The sequence below is a fragment of the Rattus norvegicus genome, chromosome 8 (assembly GCF_036323735.1).
Source record: "Rattus norvegicus strain BN/NHsdMcwi chromosome 8, GRCr8, whole genome shotgun sequence".
NCBI classification, from domain to species: Eukaryota; Metazoa; Chordata; class Mammalia; order Rodentia; family Muridae; genus Rattus; species Rattus norvegicus.
This window is the reverse complement of record NC_086026.1, coordinates 67,613,434-67,624,038: the sequence shown is the minus strand read 5'-3', so window position 1 is coordinate 67,624,038 and position 10,605 is coordinate 67,613,434.

Here is a 10,605-nt window from a genome sequence, read left to right as displayed (position 1 = left end):
TGGGTAAAGGTCCTTGCTGCCAAGTCTACCCACCTGAGTTCAATCCTTGGAAGGAGAGCACTGACACGCACAATTTGTCCTCTGATTCTGTGTGTGCCACCCCCATATACAGTAAATATGCTTCTTTAATTATGAGAGAAAGCATGAGAGGCAAAGAGCCAGGGTTTAAGAGAAGACGGAGTGGGGCCGCTGTGAAGGGTTAGAGATACGACAGTATGTACTCCAGTCACTGGAAGGCAGTCTTAGTAGCTGCCTAAGACTTAAGGGCCAATGATACTAGCACTGTAGGCCTAAAAGTCTACTGGAGGCTATGGGAGCCAAGAGTTGCAACATCCAAGGCTCACCAGGAGCTGTAACACTAGCAGGGCCTACCTGGACACTACAGCCAACATTACAACAGTTGCTAGTAGTTAAAGCCTGCAGCCTGAGTGGAAAGGGCCCTGACCAATGCCTGGAGCTGCTGGCCTGAAGCTCTCAGTGCTCAGTGGTTTCAGCCACCCAGTTGCTGCCTAGTCCACAGACCCTGTCCTTGAGGGCCAGAGGTGGACAGAGTGGAGGAGTTTCTCCATGCATGGTCACAATGTCTACGTGGGTGGAGTAGAAGGCCCCTGCCAACTGACTGGGGAGCAACAATTTCAAAGGATTTATCATGAAAATATAAAAACTTTCAGATGGCATCTGCTTTGTACTTAATTCGCTCTGTGAAATCAGGAGCCCTAAGAACTGGGTGTTGAATACGAGATGAGAAGGCTGCTGGCTGAGAGGCATGTAGAAACCTAAGGCACGGGAGGGGCAGGCAGGAGGTCTGTAAGAAAGCCGAAGTGGCGGCGGTGGCAGGATTAAAATTTCTGTCATGATGCAAAGAGCAGAAAATTGAATCTGGGAATGTGGAGCTCCGATATGAGAAATTCACTGAGAAAACAAAAGAGAAGCCCAAAGGGATAAAAAGCAAAGAGAAAAATCTGATAAACAAATCGAGAACCAGGAAGAACAGAGGGGGGGTGTGGGGGGAGCATTCCGAGCTAATGGGAAAAGCTAGGCCTGTGCGTTGAAAAGTTCTTTGTCTTCCTAACCAAACTGATCAAAAGACATGAACACTAGCTCCATGCAGTGGGCCGTGCTTGTACTCCCTGCACTCAAGAAGCAGAGGCAGGAGGATTGCTGCAAGTTGGAGGCTAGCCTGGTCTACATAGTGAGTTTGGGCCAGTCAGGACTTTATAATGAACCCCGAGGAGGAACGGGCAGAAGAATGTACCAGAGGAATTAATTTTAATGTCAAAGAAACAATTCTGTCAGGTCCCTGTAACAGGTAACATGAGGGAAACACCTACAAAATTTCTTTTGGGGGCGTAGTGGATGGGCAGGGTCTCTTACAATGTAGCCCTGGTTCACCTGAAATTCAGTAAGTAGACCAGGCTAGCCTCCAGACGACCATGACTGTAAAATCGGTTCTACAGTTTAGGATCAGAGCTCAGGGCGGTTCGCTCTGGTAGCCAGTCTTCTACAGAATTTTGAGAATTTACTGCCGAGATGTGAAACGTTAACAATTCACCAGGTGTGCTGGTAAAGACAACAGAGCTGGACTTCCCTACGATCTGGCATGTGCAGTATATGCCATGGGTAGTTCTGTCATTAATGGGGAGAGAACACAGATCCATTCTTACTAAACAAGCAAGAATCCCAATAACAAAAACCACCATGATGGGGAAATTACTATAGAAAAGATCGGGAAATAAGTGTCACAAACCTGTTAAACACAAAAGTTTGTCAGGAGGCCAGAATCACACCAGAGCCACATCCTTTGCCATCAGCCCTGGGCCCCTGGAGGCTGGCACCTATGAACAGTGGCATCTGCCCCCTGGGGCCCTGGATGAGTTAACAGGGGAGGAGAGAAGATTCTGCCTGCCTTGACTGTCCTGTTCTTTTCCCTTTATGGCATTAGCCCTTCCTTGAACCCAGTTCCAGTTGCAGTTCTTCCTGGTCTCCAGTCACATCGGCTCCCTCACTGGTCCCTGAAGCCTAGGCACTGAAACGTGCTCCATTATTGTTGGTCTCCTACTGACTTGCCATCTCTTCTTTGCTCCCTTAGCCTGCAACACACTAATAGAGCCTGCCCCTTTGTTAAGGTCTCGTTGGTTAAACCATTTTTGGTGGCTATTTCTTGACTGAACCCTGCCTCAAAGGTTTCCTGGTTCTTTCCATCGTATCTGAGTAAGCCTGATGCTAAAACCTAATAAATGATGAAACTCAGAGGATGAGTGAATGAGTCACACAGCAATCTCATACACCAGTCTCATTCACTGGGATGCCAAGTTCTAATAAGCACCCAATCAGATTAAGTCCACCCTACATCCAATAATACGTGTAGCAAACACCCTTAGCAAGCATTGCTGTGAACACAATAATTCCACGGGGGACTGGGGCAAACTGACTTATCTCTGTCGTGAGTCAGAAGAGAAGAGATGATCTCACACGCTGACTGCGCGTTATATAAACTTCACTATTTCTTCTCGGTAAGTCAAAATATACTTACCTTACAAAACGCGAACTATAACAATAAGTCTCTGGCTGAAGAGACGTCTCAGTCTGTCATGGGCTTAACTGTGCAGGTGTGAGGATGTGAGCTTGATCCATCAGAGCTCCCACAAAGGAGCCAGCAATCCCAACACTGGGGACACAGAGAGAAAAGGATCCCCGGGGCTTGCTGGCCACCTGTGTTGGTTTGAGTATGGTTGGCCCTGGGCAGTGGCACTGTTAGGGGGTGTGTCCTTGATGGAGTGGGTGTGGCCTTGTTGGCAGAAGTGCGTCACTGCGGGGGGGGGGGGGTGGGCTTTGAGACCCTCCTCCTAGCTGCCTGAGAGTCAGTCTGCTCCTGGCTTCCTTTGGATGAAGACGTAGAACTCTCAGCTCCTCCTGCACCATGCCTGCCTGGATGCTGCCATGCTCCCGCCTTGATGATAATGGACTGAACCTCAGAACTTGTAAGCCAATTAAATGCGCTTTTCTAAGAGTTGCCTTGATTGCGGTATCTCTTTGTAGTAATGGAAACCCTAATGAATACACCAACCTAGCCAAATTTGCAAGACAGGTGGATCTCTGTGAGTTTGAGGATAAACTTGATCTATATAATGAGTTTTGGGACAGAGAGCCTACATAATGAGACCCTGTCTCCATAGACAGACAGACAGACAGACAGACAGATATTACTGGAGATATAAGTTAAGACCACTGACTGCTCTTGAAGAGAACCAAGTTCAATTCCCAGCACCTTCCTGGTGGTTACAATTGCGTGCAACTCCAGTTGCAGTGGATCTGATGCCCTCTGCTGGCCTCCACAGGCACTGCAAGCACATGGTGCTCAGACATACGAGCAAGTAAAAACACTCATACGCCTAAAATAAAAATACATAAACCTTAACAAAAATAAAGTTGAAAGTGACTGGGGAGGATACTGGATACAGAACTCTGCCTCCCCATACATACTGTGCATGCATACACACATTGTGCACACACATATGCACACAAAGGAATTTCAAACTATGGCTAATAGCAACAGAATGAGAAGCAGGAAGGGTTTAATTAAATATGAGACACTTTCAGCTACCTTGTTATGTAATACTGTTCTGAAGACCCTACCTAATGCAACTAGGACATAAATTAAAAGACTGGAAAGCAACTATCTGCAAATATGGCTGGGGTGGTCTTGTGAATGATCTACTTGGGCATTCTCCCTGTTTCCTGACTCAGAAGCCCCAAGACCCTCAGGATCTCCCAAGTGATGTTTTTGGTGTGACAATGAGTTGCTAATGGTTGGGTCCTTAGGCATCTTACAGATGAGAAATGATCACTGGAAAGACCTAGCATGGTGAGCTGTGACTTTCAGCTCTGCCTCTGGACCTCCTGGAGAGGAGCTAAAAGTTGAGCTGATCACGGATGCTCATGCCCACATAGTTGAACTTCCACGAATCCCCCCAGAATGCTGGTTTGGGAGGGCTTCCAGCTAGCTGAACATGTAGAGGTTCCCAGAAGGTGGTGTGAGAGTGTATCATGGGAAACCTGTTCTAGAGCCTGGTTTGTGAGTAGTTGCAGACCTCAAGTCTTTCGGCTGGTGTTTGAAGCAGTAGGCATCCTGCAGTGGAGATCTCCACCTGTGGGATCTAACACTGCCTCCAGGTAGAGACCATCCGACTCGACTGGACCCAGAGGACAGCTGGCCTCATGGCGGAATCGCTGGCTCACCTGGTGCTCGGACCCCTACACTTGGAGAAACTGATTTTGTTTTCCTTCTGTATCCTCAGGTTTGCCTCTCTATAAGAACAAAGAAAACAAGGGCAAGGTAATGGAAGCAGCAGAGCTGGAGAAAGTGGCCAGTATGGTGTAGCTGTAGAGTGGTACTAGCTTTTCCACGGTCTACAACTTGTCAGACAGCGTGTTGAATAATGAGGGCTGTTAGTTATCCGTTGCTGTATAGTATGTTACCACAAAACCAAGCAGTTTAAAACCCCAATGCCAATGATCTCACAGCTGAGTCGGGAACCCCAGCTGGGCATCTGACTCAGTATCTTTCACAAACTATATCCCAGGTGTCAGTCAAGGCCCGGCTGTCATCCATCTAAAATCCCAGTTTGATGACTGGATGCCACGTGCACTGCCATGCATCTATTCCCCAGCGGCTAGTCATTGACTGGAGGACACCCCAGGTCCTACGCATATGGGCTTTCCCTAAGAGGGCTCACACAGTATGGCAGCTGGCTTCATCAGGTCAGTCAGATGAGTGGGCCAAAGGAGGGCCTGACAGCCTTCAGAACCTAGTCTCAGACTCAAACCTCAACACTTCTGCCATATTTGCTGAAAGCCAGCCCTCACATGAGGAGATGACCAAAGGCAGTGGCTTCCAGAACACAGGGTTTTGGAGTACATCATGAGGGGAAGCCCAAGCTCAAACATTCATCTACAAATACCTCACCAACTGACCACAAAAAAAGAAAACCTCAGCAGTGGGAGATACACTGTGCTCCTGGGTGGAGGTACTGTTTTGAAGAAGCCAATTAGCACCGAATTAATCTACAAATCAACCCAACTTCGATACCCAGAGATCCTTGTATGTGCTCATGTGTATAGAGAAAAAAAATCTAAGCCAGGTATTCTGGTGTTCATCTGTAATTTCAGTACCTCAGAGCCTAAGGCAGAAGGAGTCTGTGTTATAGCACTCCCATTTCAAAAGCAAACGAGCATAAAAAACAAAACAAAACAAAATAAAACAAACCCAGCTCATCTAGGGGCTGGAGAGATGGTTAAGAGCACTGGCTGGTCTTCCAGAGGACCTGGGTTTGATTCCCAGGCCCCACATGATAGCTGACACCATGCATATGGTGCACTTACACACTTGCAGGCAAGACACCCATACATCTAAAAATAAAAATAAAAGTATAAATAAATGGATATTATTTTTAAAAACCAAAACTCATCTAAGAAAACTAGTTTGAGATGTACCCAGGTGCCGAGAACAACTTGGACCTTCTCCCTAGAAGATACTAACTGGGCGAGGGAAATAACTCAGCTGGTAAAGAGCTTGCTCCGAAAGTGTGAGGACCTAATATCTAAGAAGCAATAACATATTTACCCTGCAAGTGTGTGGACCCAAGTTTGATCCTCCAGAACTCACATTAAAAAGCCAACACTATGGGGACTGGAGAGATGGCTCAGTGGTTAAAAGTGTTGACTGCTCTTCCCAGAGGTCCTGGGTTCAATTCCCAGCAACCACATGATGGTTCACAACCATCTGGAATGAGATCTGATGCCCTCTTCTGGTATGTTTGAGGACGGTGACATTGTGCTCACACACATAAAATAAATAATCCTTTTTAAAAAAGCCAACATGAACATGTCAGCCTATGCCTGTATTAGCACTGGGGAGCAGAGAGGGGAAGATCTTGGGTTTGCTGATGAGCCAAGTTAAGCAAATCTGCCAGTTCAGTGAGGAAACCTGTGATCTACATACAGCCTGAGCATAAAGGGAGACATGAACAGAAATGAAGGGCCCTAAAGGGAAGAGGGAGGAGAACAAGAGAGGCAGTGACAGGCAAAGGAAGAAAAGACAGAGGTTGCCTATTATTGCAGGGTGGGGCAAGGAAGCAGAAGGGAGCCCATTCGAGTAGAGAGAGCCAGGAAATGGCGGACGGGGTAAGGGACCAGGTAATGGGAGAAGGGTAAATGGGAACAAAGTTCAAGGATATATGCATGGAATGAATAATAAAACTCATTATTTCTTACACCAGCAAGGAAAAAAAAAGAAATGAAGGTGGCACCTGTCTTCCCTCAATTCCTTTCTCCACCCACAGCCGCCTCAGAGACAGTTGGCAATCGGCCTGCAGGCTCAGGACGTGGTCCTGATGAGAGAGCTATGCCTGAGCACCTCCCATGGTCCCCAACAGGGGGCATCTGTGAGAACAAAGGTTCAACCTCCACTTTATCTGGGCAGCTCTGAGCCCTAGTGATGCTGACAGGAGACATGTTTCTTGGCTCTTGCACACAGGTTATAAACTAACCCATGGCCTTAATGGCTGAATGAATGAGTGGGAGAGAGCCTAGGACGGTAGTTTCCTCTCACGTACAGGAGGAAGTGTGGGGTGTTTTGTTATGTCTTCCTTACTTCTTACTTGGGATTTGGGTTTCTTTTGTGATCAGAAATAAAAGTTTAATTTAAATGAAATAAAGGAGAAGAGGCTGGGGTACTCGCAGTATGCAGAGCTATGTTCAGATCCCCACACCCACACAGAGAGCTGGGTGCAGTGGACACATCTGTAACCCCAGTGTTCAGTGAGAGACTCTGCCTCAAAAAGTAAAATGGGGCCAGCCAGCGGGACAACTCAGTGGGTAAAGGTGTCCACTGCTAAGCCTGATGACCTGAGTTCAATTCCTGAGGTCCACATGATAGAAAGAGAGAACTGATTCCAGCAAGTTGTCCTTTGACCTAAAACATACCATGTGCGTGCGTCACACACACACACACACACACACACACACACACACACACACACACACACACACATGCACGCATGAAATAAATGTAATTTAATCAATGAGATGGAGAGTGGTTAAATAAAATACCCTGTGTCAACTGCTGTCTCTACACACAAGAGAGCCAGCACAATGCCAGCCTCACCTCCACCCTGGACTGTTAATTTGTTCCCTCACTAGACCAGGGGACTGCTACTTCTGTCACCCGTAGGCCAGGGGTTCTTTGGGGACCTGGTGGGCCCGCCCTGTTTCTGTAAGTCCTATGGCCAGCACAAAGGCCTGGCACTGGGCAGCCACCCAGGGAACACACTGAACAAGGAGGCTAGGGAAGGGGACTTGGAAGAAACATGGGCACGTGGAGGCAGCAAGGGTGAGAGAAGCGGAAACAGATGGAGATCTCGAGACAGAGAGACAGAGAAGTAAATGGATGGATCTGGGGATGAAGGCTCAAAGATGGAGAAACCCAGAGAGATCCCAGGGAAAGTTAAAAACACAGAGACAAAATAAGAGGGAGGGAGGGAGGGGAAGGGGAGAGGGAGAGGGAGAGGGAGGGAGGGAGGGAGGGAGGGAGGGAGGGAGGGAGGGAAGGGAAGGGGAGAGGGAGAAGGCCTAAGCTTTAGCTTCTCTGTTTCCTGGATAGCTCTGCCTGGCGTAGTGTTTGATTTTGCCAGCTCCTTTGGACAGGGAGCTCTCTTGCCCTATCCCACCCTAGCTGGCCTCCACCCACCCCTATGGCTCTCCCACCCAGCAGACTCCAGCAGTCACACAAAGTTCCTCAACCAATACAGGCTTCCTGGAAGTGAATCCCCTCCTCACCAGTCTCCTTTCTGCAGTTCTGGATGGGGTCAGAGGTGAGGAATGTTACCATTCTACCCGTCTGCCAGGGGAAAAGCCTCAAAGGACAACCAAGAAGTCTTCCTGCCTCCAGGGAGTCTGGCCTTAATGCCTGCTCTATACTGTTCCAAGAACCCTGGGGCGGGGCAAGGAGAGCTGGGATGGAAAACTGAGGGGGAAGTGGCCAGAGTCATGGAATTCTCTTGGTTCCTAGAGAAGGGTGGGTCTCCCCACTCTATCAGCTCCTTGAAAAGGCTCTGCCCTCACCTCCCTCCCCCACTTCTGCTCCAAAGTTCCAGCCCTGAAGAAAGACATTTCCAAACCGAAAGGCCTCAGCCCCCTCCCTGGGCCCCCTCCATGACTGCCTGGGCTCTGGGGACCAACCAAAGTTCCCCCCACTACCCCCACCATTGCGCCAGATGTGGCTGCGGGGGCTGGGTGGGCACAGGGCCCAGCTGGCAGTGGTCACTTGGTGGTCCTCTCCCTACAGAGTCAGCGGTTCCTGCGCCAGCCTGCTCGCCTGGTCTCCTCACTCAGCACTTCCTCCAGACCACTTTCCAAAGGCTGCAGATGGGGCAACACAGTCCCCAGCCACCACCTTAGAGTGCAGTACAAACTCCATCAGTGGTCTTTTCTGAGCTGTCTAACCTGAACTGTCAGTGACAGGGAGGACAAGACTCAGCCAATCCTGTGCGCACGGCAGAGATCCGTTGGCTCCTGAGGTTTACCCTCATTCCTTCAACCACAGAAAATTCTGATGTGGGGTTCGCTCCTTGGTCCCCTCTTCCACGAAGCTTGGGACATCACACAGCTTCTAGCCCTTCTCTGTTTTCTAAACCCACTGCTGCTGCTTTCTTGTTTCTCCCCATGGATCTTCCAAGACCTGGAGTTTCTTTTGTGGGTATGCACATGTGCATGTGCACATATTCGTGGGGAAGCACATGTGTGCACTGTGCTTACACATGTGTGCAAGTATTCAGTGATCAGACATGTTGTTCACCTTTTTTATAGTCAGGGTCTCTCCCTAGCCTGGACCTTGCCAGTGAGGTTAGGCTGGCAAGTCAAGAGGTCCCAGGGATCCTCTCATGGGCTCTCTCTATCACTAGGGCTACAAGGAAGCACTGTTCACATGGCTTCTGGGGACCGAACTCAGATCCTCCTCGTGATTACAAGGGAGACATGACTAAGCCACTCCTAAACCCCAAGTCCTGGAGTTTCATCTCAGAGTCACAGGGTAATGGTATTCCATGGGAGCATGGGCATGTAGCTGAGCTCCCAGCAGACAAACCTCTTTTAGCCTTGCACCGGTTCTCCAAGGGTCCCTTGAGACTCATTCCTAGTGCCAGGAACTGGCAGTATGCCTCAGTCACTCACAGTCACAGGCCTACGTCTTAAAATCATGGATGGGAACTGCAGTAGGGTCTGGGCTGTCCAAGAGGCTGCCTCTCCACTTAAGAAGGCTCCGTCCCAGACTAGACTGACAGGTCCAAGACCTCACCTGACCTGTGCACTGCCCCTTCCGTACCTGCCTAGGTCTCCTTCAGATCCCCATGGTGCAGGTTTCAACCTAGGAACGCTGAGACACTGGAGGCTTCTGACGAGAGGTCCTGCCCCTGCATGTGGAGAGGTAGAGGCAAACTGGCTTCCTAGACTCTGGGAAAGGGAGAGGATGGGCCCTGCCCTGCACAAAATAAGATGAGTGGTTCCCTAAGTTTCCATGGTCAGTCAGCTTAGCCTGAGTGACCCGTTCCCTGCCAGGAGAGACCCTGCCCTTAAGAAAGATGAACAGGGAAAAATGAAGATAGATTAAAAAACAATGAGAAAACGAGGTGCAGGCTACCCTCCAGAGATAAACCCCTCCCTTCTCTCACGAGTCGAAAGGAAGAAAACAGTGGCCATATGTCTGGCATGGTGCTGGGTACTTTTCATAATCCCTTACTTCTTCCCAAATCTGCCAAGGAAGGTTTTATCTGCCACCTTCCCCAGGTCAGAGGCAAAACCTCTAGGTTGCAAGAGAGCTTACAGCTTCCCTAGGGAGTGGCCAGCTAGGCTAGGGTCCTGGCTCAAGTCATTCCGTAGACCCCAGGGCTCTGGTCCCAGCTGAGATGGCTGGCAGGCCCATGGTCCTGGCCCAGGGATTCTGTGCAGAGGCCCAAGCTCTGTTCAGAGCAGTTTATTCAAACACAGCCTAACAGGAAACTTGGCTCTTCTGACTCACTCGGATTCGACCTTATTAAGAAAAAAGAAAAAAGGAGCAGAGCCAACTGCAGCTAGGGTTTCATGCCAAATGCTGGCTCCCAGCAGAACGCTGAACACCATGGCCTGTGCCCTGATCTCCCCACCCCAAAACCCCTAGGCAGCAGTGCCTGTTCCCTGTCCCCCTACCCCACCCTGCCAGCAGAAAAGGGTCCTGTTAACCCCCTTCCCACCTCAAACCCATCCTATATCCTCCCTCAATTCTTCCTTCTCCTCCAAGCCCAGGGTACCCTAAGGCCTGTTTCCACTTCTCCTCTGCTGCCCATCTGGCTAGCTGGAAAGCCCTACAGGACCCCAGGGATTCTAAGCAGCTGAGGCCAACACTGCAGGGGGCAAGCAGGAGGTGGGGGGAGGCTTAACCCTCCAGGTCCCAGGCTTCCACTGAGCCAAGACTTTCTTGTCTTCAGCCTAATCAGTCACTGTTGTAGGAATCCAGACACATGCTGGATCTAGGGTGTCACAGGCAAGTGTGCTATTACAAGTCCCCACGTCTCT